At 33.7% G+C, this 15371-nt stretch overlaps 1 protein-coding gene across 1 annotated transcript in view; it reads right to left on the reverse strand.

Moving 5' to 3' along the window:
- Positions 1-15371, reverse strand: part of LOC140505811 (sodium channel protein type 9 subunit alpha-like) — a 127640-nt gene that overhangs the window by 93600 nt on the left and 18669 nt on the right.

Genomic DNA, 15371 nt, shown 5'->3' on the forward strand with positions numbered 1-15371 from the left:
ATATAATATTAAATTCACTATGACAAATCTAGAGTGGTTATATCAAACATTTCCCCAAAGATTTCCAACAATCTTTCTTCATTCATTCTTTTGCAAACCATACCTTGACTTCTGTGTCAAGTGGTCATTGAAAGAATGAGAGAATGAGAGAGAAGGGAGAAGGACCAAAGTAGTCCAATGTCTCAAAAGCTGTCAAAACAACCATCCTTAAACAATTAACACTGAGTCTGGAGGATCCTGCACCTGCATTCTATAGGCAGTTAATCAATAAACATTTATTAAGTGTGTCAAGCACTGTACTAAGGACTTTGCATGCAAAGAAGAACAAAAGACAGTTTCTGCTCTCAAAGAGCTCAGTCTAAAGGTTAAACTCCCATATCTGGTAAAGTAAATGCCTTAACCTCCCTGAGGAGGTCTTCTAACCTCCCTAGGTCTTCATTTCTTTATCTGTACAATGAAAAGATTGGACTTCTGGAATCTCTTTCACCTTTTAAATTAATGATCCTATGAGATCATTAGATAACTAGATAAGTAGATCTCACAGAAAATTTATTTCTTTGCTCATTCCTTTCTATTCCCTTCTATCAATCCATGTCCATGGATCCACCTCCCTTCAAGATTCATGTCAATTAATCACTTCCCAGGAAGTCTTCCCAGTTTGTCCCTAGACTAAGTCTTGTCATTTTCTTGTCCAATTATTGTATTATATATTGATTTTCTTTCTTCAGTATTTCAAGTTGATTTCTCTTTACAAAACTATAAAAAATTTATATTTAACCTATATATTGCCTGAAAATGGTTCAACAAAATGACACAAAACAGAGATTATCACTGGTGGAATATCTTACTTACAATTGTGTAATTTACCATTTATTGAAGTGCTTCAACTTTTGAAAGCTAGTGTCAAGAAATTAGCTGAATAATTAGATCCAATGATTCCTAAGCATCTACTCCTCCTGCTCCATATACAAATATGACCTTTCTTCCATTTTAATTCATGTTATGTAGAATTAATCTTGTTTAATTTTTAGTTTTATTTGAATGACTAGTCCCAGAAATAATGGTTCATTGTCAATCTGGTAGGAAGTCGTTAGTTGTGTGTCTTAGGGATTTGTACAGGGTTGTGTTCCATTTGTTCATTACTTGAAAACATGGATGGTAAGACACCACTCAATGTTGCTTTTTTGATGCCTGTCCAGATTAAACTTAATACACATTTTAAAATCATATTAGAATTTATAAAGTGTGCATGTGGTTGAGGGCAGGGAGTTAGGCAGAGAGAATAGGATAGGTGTGGAACAGCTATTCTAAAACAGAATAGGATATTGGACCTGGGATTTGAATGGTGTAGGGAACTCCCTGTGGAGGAAACTCCTTTTATCAGTGCAAGGTACACTATCTTTGAAATGTATTGCATTAGAAAATTTCCTAAGGAGATAAGAGGTTAAGTGATTTGTCCATGGTCACAAAGCTACTATGTGCCAGAGGAGGGACTTGACCTTAGGTCTTCAGGGTTCAGAGTTCAGCTGCCTATTCAATATTCCACTTTGCCTCTCATTGTCCACAACGACAGGTGATTTTTTTAATGAGATGATCGATTATAATATAAAACTTTCAAGAAGACAGAATTCTAAGTATTTGGATCACGTAGTAGCCCTAAATTTATTGCTATACATACAAAGCAGCAACAGACAATTAACATAATTTCCTAAATACTGAATCCATTAGAAACAGAGAATGGATAAGTTTTCCTTCATATATGACAACAGAAGTCAACATAAGGGGGAAAAGAGATTTTATTTTAAATGTACACATTACCTATGTACAGAAATATTTAAGACAACTTTCAAAATTAAGCAAAAATTCATGGTACAATATTCTGTTGTTGTTTAGGAAAAAACTTTTTTCAAGTCCCAAATGTGAATGACCCAAAGTTGTAATTCTGTAATGAGTTTAAGAGTGTTTCCCAGAAAAAGCCAACCCATTTCACTACCAACATAGATGGCAGGGTTATCTTTTATTTAGGCTTTGCAAAGCTGCTCAGATTTGATCCACACTGTGAGGTAGGTGCTGTTCTTATACCTATTTTACAGATGAAGAAAAATAAGTGAATTTTCCAAGTTACAGAGCTAGTAAATACTTAAGATAAGATTTCAAGTAAGATCTCCTTGACTCCAGTTCAGTGTTCTTACTCACTGCATCCCATAGTGTTTTACCAAAAAAAATTCCTCAAAAATATTCTAGTAATCCCTTCAAGTTTTTGTATAATACTCTCTTGAGATGTCAGCCCTCTGTGTTTTACAGAAAATAAGAAATGAACCCATCTTGAAAAGTAAAAAAATCAGGGCAAATATTAACTAATTATTTTGTTCATAAAAGACCTTAATATGCTCTCCATGGAGGAAGTGAATAAGCATTTATTAGTTTTCTATTATGTGTCAGGCACTTTACACATATTATTTCATTTAAAACATCTGGTTGCAAGCTAAAATGAGTCTTAGATGGATAAGCTATAAGATGTGTCCCAAATTACCACATCTCCTATAGTATTAAGAAGGGACCTCAGAGTATCTTATTTGAAAAAGAAATTCCCTAACATGCTAAACAAGAGATCATTTAAATTTGAAGCTTACAATTTTTGATAACCCTAAATACCTGTCTTTATTTTCCTGTTATTTAGGTTTTACTTTATAAATTATGGAGATATCCTCTTAAATGCAACTATTTAGCTCTGGTATAAATGAGAACCATTGTTTCTTAAAGGATAAGTAGCCAGTTGTTCAATTTTGTTACTAGAGGACAGGCAAGGAAACACATTTCCATTCTCTTGGTAGAAAGAAAAGATCATGGTAGATAGATTATTGCACAAACTATCAGAAGTTGTCATTTGATGGGTCAGTTTTGTTTCATTGCTCTTCTTTATTACTAAGGCAGGTTCAATGGGGAAAGAGCATTACTTCAGGATATGACCAAGATGTGCAAAACAAAAGGCATTAATTTGAATTTCTCTAATTAATGATTTAGAGCATTTTTCATATGAATATATAAATCATTTTGATTTTTTCATCAGAAAACTATTTACATCCTTTGAATATTTATCAATTCGGAAATGACTTGTATTCTTACAGATTTGACAAAGTTCTTTATTATATTTGAGATACGAAAACTTTATCTGAGAAACTGTTAATAAATTTTCCCCCAATTTTCTGCTGTCCTGATCTTAGCTACATGTTTTTTTGAATGAAAACTTTTTAATGTAATGTAATCAGAATTATCCATTTAACACCTAACTTTGCTCTCTATCTCTCCTTTATTCATAAATTATTCACCTATCCATAAGTCTGATAACTAATATGTTCCATGTGTTTCTATTTTCTTGTAATATCTCTCTTTATATCTATTTCATGTATCCAGGTGACCTTATCTTGGTAAATGTTGTAAGATATTGGTCTATGCCTAATTTCTGTCATACTGTTGTCCAGTTTTTCCAATAATTTTTTGAATTCTTATTCCAAAATCTGTACTCTTTACACTTGTCAAATACAAAATAATTATAGTTTTTTACTGCTGTAAGTTGTATGTGTCCTCTATTGCTTTAATCTGCCTTCAGTTTCTTAGGTAGTTCCAAATAGTTTTGATAATTACTGCCTTATAATATAGTTGAAGATCTGATACCACTTAACCTTCTTCCTTTACATTTTTTCATTTTTTCCTTTGATATTCTTGACTTTTTTGTTCTTCCAAATGAATTTTGTTATTACTTTTTCTAATTCAGTAATTTTTTTGGTAATTTAATTGGGATAGCATTGAATATGTGAATTAGTTTGAGTAATATTTTCACTTTTATTATATTGGCTCTGGCTACCTATAAACAATTAATACTTCTCCAATTATTTAAATCTGATTATATTTATATAAAAAACTTTTATAATTTTGTTTATATAGTTCCTAATGGAACTGTGAACTGATTCAACCATTTTGGAGAGTAATCTGGAATTATGTAGAAAGAGTTATTAAACTGCCCATACTCTTTGACCCAGCAATACCACTACTTGGTCTATTTCTAAAGATAATTAGGGAAAAGAGAAAAGAACTTATATGTTCTAAAATGTTTATGGTAACTCCCTTTGTGATGGCAAAGAACTGAAAAGTGTGGAGATGCCCATCAGTCGGGGAATAGTTGAACAAGTTGTAGTATATGATTGTGATAGAGTATTTCTATGCTATGAGAAATAATGAGCCCAATGATCTTAGGGAAATATAGAAAGATTTGTACAAAATAATGAAGAATGAAATGAGAAGAATCAAGAGAACTTTATATATAGTAACAACAATATTGTTTTAAGGAGGACTTTAAGTGAATAAGTTATTTCGACTATTATAAATACCCAAATTAATTCAAAAGGACATGTGAAGGAAGTTGCTATCTGCAACTAGAGAAAGAACTGATAAAGAGATGTACAGAATAATTTTACATGTGTATATATATATATATATATATATATATACACATATATATGTGTGTGCTTGTGTGTGTATGTATGTGTATGTACATATGTGTGTATGTATATGTATACATGCACACATATGAATATATATGTGTGTATGTGTGTGTGTGTATATATATATATATATATATATATATATACGTATACCTATTTGCATCTAATACTGGCCATCTCTAGGGCATGAGGGGTAGGGAAGAAAAAATGGAAAAAAGAAATTTACATGAATACTTCATTGTATATTTAAAAGGAATAGCAAATTTTACATTGTAGCTTTGCAGTTTCATGTGCAATCATCTTTTTTTAAATTATACTATTTTATGGAAATGCTTGCTTTATTACATAAAGTAAAAAATGTTTAATGATATTAATAAGATATTAAACCATTAAACAGAACAACTAGTCAACAGGCCCATCTGCTGCTTAGGGCTATTCCTTATTGTTGACAAAAATTAAGCAACCTCCAGGCGGATGAATGTATTCCAATTACATCTGTAGGAAGTAAACAAGAAAAATGTCCAAGTCATTTGTTTTTTCTTATTGTTTCAATGCAACGTTTCTCTTGTGCAATTATGTTTTTTATGTATTGTGGCTTTTTTTTATGCCTGAAATGTGGCTCCTCATTGCCCTTTGAGTGACTATCAACCTTTAATTATTTGGGGACTGGAGTTTTCCATGCCTCATAGCTAAATATCATTGCTGGAAGTATACTAGCATTAAAAAATGGGGCTTTGTTTCAGGAATACACTTGAGGTCATTGTGCAGTTTTCCAAAGGCAATCTAGCCCTCTCTTCTCCTCTGGTTCAGTTCTGCGCCCTAGATTATTATCCATCTACGGTTTCTGTGCAAGATATGTATAAAAATAAGCAAGCCCTCTAGATTGACTACCAAACTGCATAGCAACCTAGGTAACAGGAATGCTTAATCAACTTGGCTTTAACCATCCAATAAATACAGTAAAGTCTTTTGAGTGATGGAGTTCATTGAGTTGGTCTGGTAACATCCTAGGGTTTGGAATGAGCACACAATGCTGTTTGTAAACAGAAGCACTGGGAAGACCTTGCCATTTGTAAGGAAATCCTATGAAACGCTGATTCTGCTCTGTATGTCTTTTATAACAATTGCAAACATCTTTGCCCTGAAGTTTATATCTGACAGAATCTTACCTGATTTTTGGCACATACAAGGGACATCTTGTTGCATAATAACCTTAAAGGCAACATTTTGATCTATCAAATTAATTTTTATAATCAAACAAAAGCAATAAAGATATCAAACAATAAGGATATGGTTTCTTTATGTTACACAATATGTAATTGTGTGATTGTAGATGTGATATACTATGGAATATCTCTTGCCAAAGTTTATCTAATCTCTTCTAATACACTTAAAAAGAAGATGCCCTGTATTGAGCAGCACATTGGAATATATACTACTGTTTTTGTTTTGTTTTGTTTGTTTTCATTTTTGAAGAGAAATACTTTTAAGGTATTTATAGGATTACAAATATTTTAAAATTATTACAAATTCATAGTGTAGAGTAATAATACACATGCATACCAATTTTAATATGAATCCTTATGAAACCCCTATTTACTACAATAAACTCATTAACTTCAAAGTTCCTGTTGTTTCCTCAGCTTACCACTCTTACTTTTACGAGTAAGATTGTAAAACCTCATCTCTTTTAGTTTATAACCTTTCAAAATGTGATCATTTATATCTATTCCTCTCTAGATTCAATAGGTAGTGATATCCAAAATCATAAGCCTCTAATCTCTCTCCCATAAAAAGTATCACCTTTCCAAAATAATTCAAATAATCTATCTGAAAATCTGGCATTTTCTGATATCATATGGTACTAATCAAATCATGTAGAATAAGTTTGATTGGTACTCCACTATTTTCCCATGTTTATTTTCATTGAGTATTTTCTCACAGTTTTCCATTCAGAAACACTTATTAAGTACCTATTCTGTGCTAGCAACTGTACTAGGTGATGGAGATAAAACCAGTTTCCATCCTGAAAGACTTTAAATTCTAGGGGGAAAATGTCTGTCTCCGAAAATTTTCTGTCTTTCAATCAATGCATTATATTTGTTAGACTCTCCATTCTCTTTCAGTTTCTATCGATAGGTATCCTGTTTGAAAACTCCTTATCTCTTTACCTTCCTGACAACCAACAACTTACAAGAGGGACATAAACAATTTTCCATATATGTAGTTCATCATAATAATACAGGACAGTTTGCTGCTACAATTTAGAATACTCTTCATTGAACTCTTTAAGTAAACATTGTATTAAGTTTGACCATTGAATGTAGATAATATCTGTACTCTTCTATCACTTCAAAGGCATTTACATCACTTAAAGAAATACATTTAGGACCCTGAGAAAATTCACATGTACTTTTTGGCTTATGACTTTAAAGACATGCACAGTTATTTTTGAGAAACAAAACAGAAAGAAAAAACCCTCTCTTCTTAACCAATTAATTTTGGTTTTCAAATTACATTATGATTCAAACTTATCACAAATTTATTAAAGCATTATAAATTATATAACATGACTATTACATCCATAACTTTTTGCTATTATTCCATACACTACAGAAAAACAACTTTATACCCAATGACATATTTTTCTCATTTTATATTACACTTATTCTGATAATTTGGTTCTGTCTATAATCAGAAAGATTAGAGCCAGATGTGGCAAAGGGAATACAGCTGGTCTCAAAGCCAGTAGGAGCTGGGTTCAAGTTCTGAATTTTATTACATACTAACTGTGTGACAATGGTCAATTCACTTAACCTCTGTGTTCTCTGGGTAACCCTCTAATTCTGTGAGTTGCAGAAAAGGAGCTGACTTACTGTGATAGATGGAATTTTCTTGTCTGGGAGTTACCTATTCCAATAAAATCACAGGCCTATTCTCAATCCCTATAATGATGGAGACAGTGTCACCATTCCAATATCTAGCTGTCACTGAAACTACATTGGAATTTCGGTTTTTAAGATCTTTAGACGGTGTTAAGTCTTTACTTTCCCTGTTTCTTACTTGTTAGGGTAGTATACTGGAGATTATTTTAATCAACAACTGGTACCATTGAAACAATGGCCCTAGCAATTCTTTTTTTGTGCAGAATTGTGCAGGATAATTACCTGATATTAGATCTTAGCATAATTTTTTCTCCACAGCTTTCATTTTTGCACGCACAAAGAATAAGAAGGTGACACGCATTGGAAAAAAAAGAATGACTCCCATGCATTTAGAATTTCTCTGCTGATACTCCTTTCCACTACCATCTGCCTTATATACAACCAACCTCCCTACGTCGAGGCAAGCAAAAATGTCAGTTTGGTTTCCGCAGAGTTTTTCCCAGGCCTGGTTCTTTTCGCATTTCTGAATAGCTGCCTTTTCTTTCTCTCTCTTTCTTTTTTTTTTAAAACATTAGTCAAAACAACATTCCAATATTATTAGCACAGCTTTCTTCCCACAATGGAAAGATTAACCAGCAATGGGTAACATTATCAAATAACTTTCACTACACATGGAGTAGAGTAGGAAACATTCATGTAGGCAAATACTATATCACAGAAGGTCAAAGCAGCTTTTGTAGAGGCCTTATGCTATGTCATGTGAATTTAATATATTATCACACAACAAAATGAACAGACATGAATACTGTCATGATGTAACTTGGTCACAGTTCTCTACAAAATTTAACTAATTTACCTAGTAAGAAAGTGACCTGTAACATCTAGATATGTAGAAAAACACACAAAGTGGCACACACATCATCTGGATGTATAGAAAAGTATGCATATAAAGGCCCTCCATACTGATCAATTAATCAAGATGTCACAGGATCACACAAACACACACACATACACACACACACACATACACACATATTGCTGAAAGTGACCTTATAGGTCATCTGATACAATCCCCTCATTAGTCCAAAGAGGAAGCTGAGACCCAGAGTGGTTGTCACCCAATGTCACCTAGGTAATGAGAGGCAAAGACAGGAGTTGAATTCCAATTCTAATAATCCAATATGCTTTCATGGCACCATGATACAGCTTCTGCTACATTTTGTTTCATTGATTATGTTCACTCTTCAAAAATTAAAAATAGTAATAGATGAAATAATGAAATTGAAATTCTTATATGAAATTATCAAGCGTATCTTAATTATATGCATGACAGTTTTCTTCTATAACAATTTATATTTATCTTTGGATGGCTTCCTGAAAGCATAGTAGCAAGAAAAAAGCATATTACTTCAGTTTCATTTTAGAAACTCAAGTCCCCAAAGTTTAAAACCAGCATTTATTTATAAGATCTATATATAATTAAAAGTCCTATGTTGCTGAGACCCAAGAAGGTTTAGGAAAAACTGTGGGATTATGGAGGTTCTGGAAGATCTTTGTAGGATGATGGAGAATTGGGGGACTTAACTGTTAAAGAGATATAGTAGAGCACATTTGGATTTGTGGTTTCAAAGAATGCAGACTAGAGAATGAAAGGAAAGATATAGGTACATGGAATGAGTGGGCTGGATCTAAGAATAGGTCTAATGCTATACTAGATGTCATCAAGACGTGCAATTTGCTTATGAGGTGTTCATAGAAAAGTGCTACTATCTCATATTACCTATTTGGTGAATGTAAATATTAGCAAAACTCCGAAACTTGTCTACATTGATTGACTTTTAATAGCTGGAAGAAGATAAATAAATAAATTAGTTATATCTTAGTGGCAATTGATCATTTCACTAGGTATGTACAAGTATACCCAACCAAGAACCAACTAGTATAATGGGAGAAGTAATTCTCAGTGTATAGATTCCTTCACAGAAATTATTTGAATAAAGGTAGAAATGTTGATAGTAAGTCACATAAGGAAATATAAGAATATAAAGGAGTTATCAGTGAAACATTTCTATCCTCAAAGAAACTCATAGCTAGTGTTTCAATTGTACATTGATGAATGTATTAGGAACAGAGACCTAAACACACACACATAAAATCATAATATATGTCAACATATCATAAATCAATGTATAGTATACCAGAATTTAGCTGGTACCCTATCGGAAATGATGCCCAAGTAATACAATATAGTTGTTGATCTTTGTCACATCCACATTTCATTTACCAACAGAATTGTGCTTTGGAATCTCAGAAGAGGGAGAAGATAAAGATGCTCACAACTTTTAAATCTCTCAGCTCAGTGTCGAAGAAAACCTATCAACTAGCTCTGGCTTCAGTTGAGAAGATCTATGACAGAAACAGTGGGAGAATGCCCAAATTCACTGTCAAGCAAAGTGATTTTTTAATGGGAAAACTTGGTGTTCAGAAAAAGCTTGAATTAGTAGATTGATGAAAAGTTACTCCATATCATGTTGAAAGACTGGCTAATTTTTCAGCTTATAAACTACTCTCAGAGATTAGTTGGAACCCTATAAAGATGTCATTGTCCATAGTAGAGTTATGTGAATTTTCTTGTAAGTGGAATGAAAAAATAGTGGACAATTAGCTCAGGAAATTCTGAAAAGATACCACTCCCTCATTGTAGAAATATTACATGAACCAAATAGTGGCTTAGAAGGAGGTGAATTAAATGAAGAAATAATTGTTTATTGCAACCCAACAACTTTGTTTGCACAAAGGAACATTGTATTAATGAGAACCAAGGGGATTCAAAAAGACTTCTCCAGGAATATAGAGATGTTGAAAGATTTTTCCTAAGATTAGAGAGAATCCCCCAACTATATGTTTATCAGATAAGAAAAAAAAATCCATTTGTTTGAGATTCTAGTGGTTTCAAGGAAGGCACTTAAGACAGACTTGATGGACCATAAAAGGAAGTAGGGAGATGAATGTATGAGTTAACCAAGCTACCTAACCTAATTATTTTTCTCTCTTACAAAATGAGATTTGGATTTAAACCAGACAGTGCTATCAAAGGCCTGTTTTAAACAAAACTTAAATGTAGGTATCATCAGGGACAAGGATAATCATTTAAGGAGAGAAGCCAATGATGCTGCAAGCAAGTGAGATAACAAATAGACATTCCAAATGTTGCATGAGTATTCCAATAACATAAACTGAGAAAAAGTTCCAGGGCTTCCAGGGATATCCCGGAGAAGATGGAAAAGAAAGAAAATAAGGTATTTTTAAAAAGAAACAAAGAGAAACACAGAGAGGGTTAAGAAGGCACATGTACATTATGATCAGCACAACAGAAGGGAATGCTGCATCAATGAGATCATAGATTCCTAGAAGTAATCTGATTTCTCTGTGGTGGAATATTACCACCATTAATGTTTCTTGAGGTTCTCAATGTGTATATATTGTATAACATTCAGTGAATCTCTGGTGTATTTTTTTTCTACTGGTAAGAATTTGTTAAGTATTTACTGTGTGCTAGCCACTAGGCACTAAAAAATTTAAATGACGCTGCTCCTGCCCTCAAATCATTTACATTATATCAGGGGAAACAATATGTATACATAGAAGTAAATGCAAGGTATTTTAGGGGCACTCTCAGCTGAAGATTTCGGAAAGGTTTCATGTCAGAAGTAAAATAAGCTCAACGTTGGATTTCATGAGGCAGAAAAAGAAGAGACATGATATTACAATAACGTCATAATAAAGGTGGTCCTGTGCAAAATCATGGAGGTGGAAGATGGTAAATTATTTAAAAAGAATAGTAAGAAGTTCAATTTGGCTAGAGCCTAGCATGATAGGGAATAATCTGCATGTAAACTTGGAAAGATATAAGTTGGGGTCAGAATGTGAAGGGCTTGAAATGTCAGATAGAAGAATTTGAATTTTACCCCACAATCAATAGGGAGCTTTTTGAGGAGGGTATTGACATAGTCAGAGCCTTGTCTTAGGAATGTTATTTGAACAGCTAGGTCCCATATGAATACATTATACTGAATTATAAATTAAATTGGAACAATTCAAATCAACATGAACTTAAGTGACTATTCCATGCAACACATTGTGGTGGATACTAGGCACAAGGTTAATTGTCCTAAGTGCAAGAAAAGCTAAAAAGGCTGCCATAAATTTGAGGAGAGAAAGGAAAGAAGGATTGGGAAGCAAGGAAGGAAGGAAGCAGTATTATGTTCATGGAGAGGGTGAAATCTTGTTACCTCATCCTGACCGGATTACAAACTTAATATCAGGAAACAAAACTTTTTTTTTCTTTTCCTCTTTTATTTTATCCCACAAAGTAAGACTGCCAAACGTAATGTAGCAACCATTCAAATAAATGCTTGCTAACCAACTTTTTGTATTTCGCTGTAGAAATGTTCATGATTTTTCCTTCTCTCCTGGCACCCTAGTTCCAAAAAGACAGGAGGCAGATATGCTTGTTTGGGACTAACTTATAGCATCTTGTCTTAATAACAAAAAAAACCTTATTTTATGGTAGAAATGTAGCAACAAGGAATCGACCCTTTTGTCAAGATGAATGGTAATGAGTTAGAAACATTGAAAAAGTTTTTAATTTGAAGGGAAATATTTTCTTGGGGAAACAAACTGTTTTTCAAACTGTTAGGAAGCCCTCCCAGCCTCCCCCCTGCCCCAAAAAAAAGCAAAGTGGAAGGATGTGGTAACTGTATGAAGTCTGAAGCCATAGAATACTGCTGGGAGCATATATCCCAAGGCAGTGAGCAGCTTGGACTTTTTCTTCCTTCCACTGAATAGCTAAAAGTAACAAAGGATACTCCTGTTGGTCACCCAGGCAACTGGGTATTAGTCAAAAGAAGTCTGTTTTGTGGTTTTGTTGGAAGGTTCTTATTTTTACCTCTGAACAATCATATTAACTTGAAAGACAAATTAATTTGATTTTATAATAATTCCTTTAAAAAAGTTAGACACCCAATTCTGTTTTTAATCACAACTCTTTAAACAATACACAAACTTAGACTTTATTTTCTTGAAGTAATTTTCTTTGCAGGTTTTTTTACACCTCTTCTTTGCTATTACTGTTGTTTCATTTTTTAAATTTTTTATCTAATTTATGAAAACCATCTTATAAACATGGAGTTGGAGTGAACCTCCTAGACTAACACCATTATTTTATAGCTAAGAAATCTGAGGCTTGGGGAGATAAATTGATTTGAAAGAGTCCTATAATTTCCACTATAACATACTACCATGACATTATTCTCAATTATTTCATTTCCTGAAAGAGAAACCACAATATAACATATTCCCGCTAACTATTCTTTCTATGCTGTTTAAATCCAGTAACAAAAACATTTCATTTCCTAACTGTCTCTGTAAGAATGAACACAATTTAATTATATTGTTTATGAGTTTAAGTTTTCTAAAATAACGTTTTACAAATCTTGGAAATTATCTGAATACAATCTGCTTTTTCATAATTTACGTACAGGGTCTGAGAAACTTGAACATCGAAAAATCAAAATGAAGATTCCCTGAACTAAAGGGACACTAATGTGAAAAAAAAAATTCTGGTTCCCTTTTTGGTTACTTGGCTGTAAAGATTTGTTACCCATACTTACCACAAGATGGCAATACCACACACATTTCTGGACAAAGATTAAAGCTGGAGAGATTTAAAGTTCATCTTGGTCAGTGGTTTATAATCATTTTTTATGCCCTTAGGCAGTCTAGTGGATTCTACTGACCTCTTCTCAGAATCATGTTTTAAAATATATAAAATAAAATATATAGGAAACCAAATATATGTAAATAAGTTTGCTTTTTTTAAAGTTTTATTATATAGTCATCTTAGCTTACTTAGTACATCAGAAAACGTGATGAACTATATGTGTATGATCATTTGAAAACATTGCAGGATCTGATGAAGTTACTTATTTTTCAAGATATCCAAAAGCTCTAAATTGTCCTGAATCAGCACTGCATCTATGTGCATCAAAGAAAGAAATGCCTCATGAAATGTGAGCTATAATTTTAAGGCATTTAAACAGTTGTCAGTCATGAAAATTAAATTTGATACACTCATAGAATTCTGGAGATTCAGGGGACTCCTTGGTACTCACTGAGCAAAAATTATCCAAGTGCACGCTGCATTCTTTGGTCACATACACAGCACAGTAATACAAGCAGATAAAACAATATAAAGAAATAGCAACAAACTCCTATTACTGAAGTTACTGATGCAAAACTACCCTCAACAGAGTCCTTATTAAACAGACAAACTTGAGACCAGATCTATTAAATTTCTGTTCAGAGATTTTTTATGCAGTTTGGAGGTCAGAGACAGGGATTGCATTTTTTCAGCTTTGCAGGTCAAATATATCCTCCCAATTCCCATTATACTTACTATCGCCCACTGCCCTCTCAATTAATAAGTGTAGGGATAGGGTCACCAAAAAGCTTGTGAAAGCAAGAATATTCTGTCCTCCAAAAAATTTCTGGTGACAAATAATCAATACATAAAACAAGATGATCCAATATTGAAAAGCTTGCTACTTTGTTGAGGCTGGAGCAGTATGATCTAGTGGAAAAACTACCAGCACTGGAGCTTGGAAGATTTGGACTTGAAACCCACTTTAGACATTTGCTAGGATGGAATGTGGATAAGTCTTTTGTCATCTCTGTGCCTCAGTTCCTCCTTTTGTAAAATGAATGAGCTTAATATAATGACTTCCAAAAGCCTTTCCAGCTCTGAAACAATGATTCTACAATCAAATAAAGTGCTGCTAGTGGTGCATATCACTGCCATTCCCCAACACTCCTATGGATGTGCTCCTGTGAATTTGTCATAGACAGTCCTCCATAGAGAGATCTTCTCTCCTAGTTTGCTTGACATTGTGTGTGTGTTCATCCTTCATTGCCGAAGAAGACCATGCTATCGGAGAAATGATGACATGACTTGCACTTGACTTTGTTTTGAGTGAAGGAGGACTATGCAGGTCACCTCACTTCTCCTCCAGAGCCATCTGAATCCGGTGACCAGATATTCATCAGGATGACTGGAGATGATCCAGGATGAGGCCACTGGGGTTAAGTGACTTGCCCAAGGTCACACAGCTAGTGTTAAGTGTCTGAGATGAGATTTGAACTCAGGTCCTCCTGACTCCTTCACTGGTGCTCTATCCACTGCACCACCTAGCTGCCCCACTTGACATTATATAGAAAGCAATGGAGTATGAAATTTATCCATCAGTTATTCCTTGCTCTTTTTAAGTGACCATTAACTCTATTCAAACATGGCAATGATGGTTGGGAGGTAGCACAAATGTCCTTGAAATTGGGAAGAATTTGGCTTCAAGCCCTACCTCTTCTCGAGGCCTAAACACATTATGAGTTAGGAGATCATGAGAAAGGCAACTTATTAAGACTATGTCCTTGGGCATCCCACTAAGACTGTGTCCTGAAGAATTGCTAATCAGCTCAGCATTAGTGGGGAGAATTTCCACATGGGGCATTCATACTACCACCATTACTACAAAACACTTTTACTACTACTGCTGCTGCTGCTGAAGCTGCTGCTGGTTCTATTTCAACTCCTACTCCAACTGCTGCAGCTGCTACTACTACTGATAATAATAACGGTCCTCATATCAGGAGAATGTTTTTTCTATTGAGTTTGTGATCGCTACAACTTAACACAATGTTAGTTTCTAACTCCCACAATATACTCCTTGATGTAGAAGGTGTGCTAAAACTTTCAGCACAGTTTTAAGCTATATTTGAACATAAAACTGAACTTTTGAGACATTCAATATGTAAAGCTGTGTTTGCTATTTAGGGTTTTTATAACTGCAAATGCCATCCACCCTTTTTGAATGTGAAAAGAATAGTTTCATCTTAAAAAAGTATGTGATTGTATATGAATATAAGTATG

Source organism: Notamacropus eugenii, chromosome 5 (genome assembly GCF_028372415.1).
Source record: "Notamacropus eugenii isolate mMacEug1 chromosome 5, mMacEug1.pri_v2, whole genome shotgun sequence".
Taxonomy (NCBI): Eukaryota; Metazoa; Chordata; class Mammalia; order Diprotodontia; family Macropodidae; genus Notamacropus; species Notamacropus eugenii.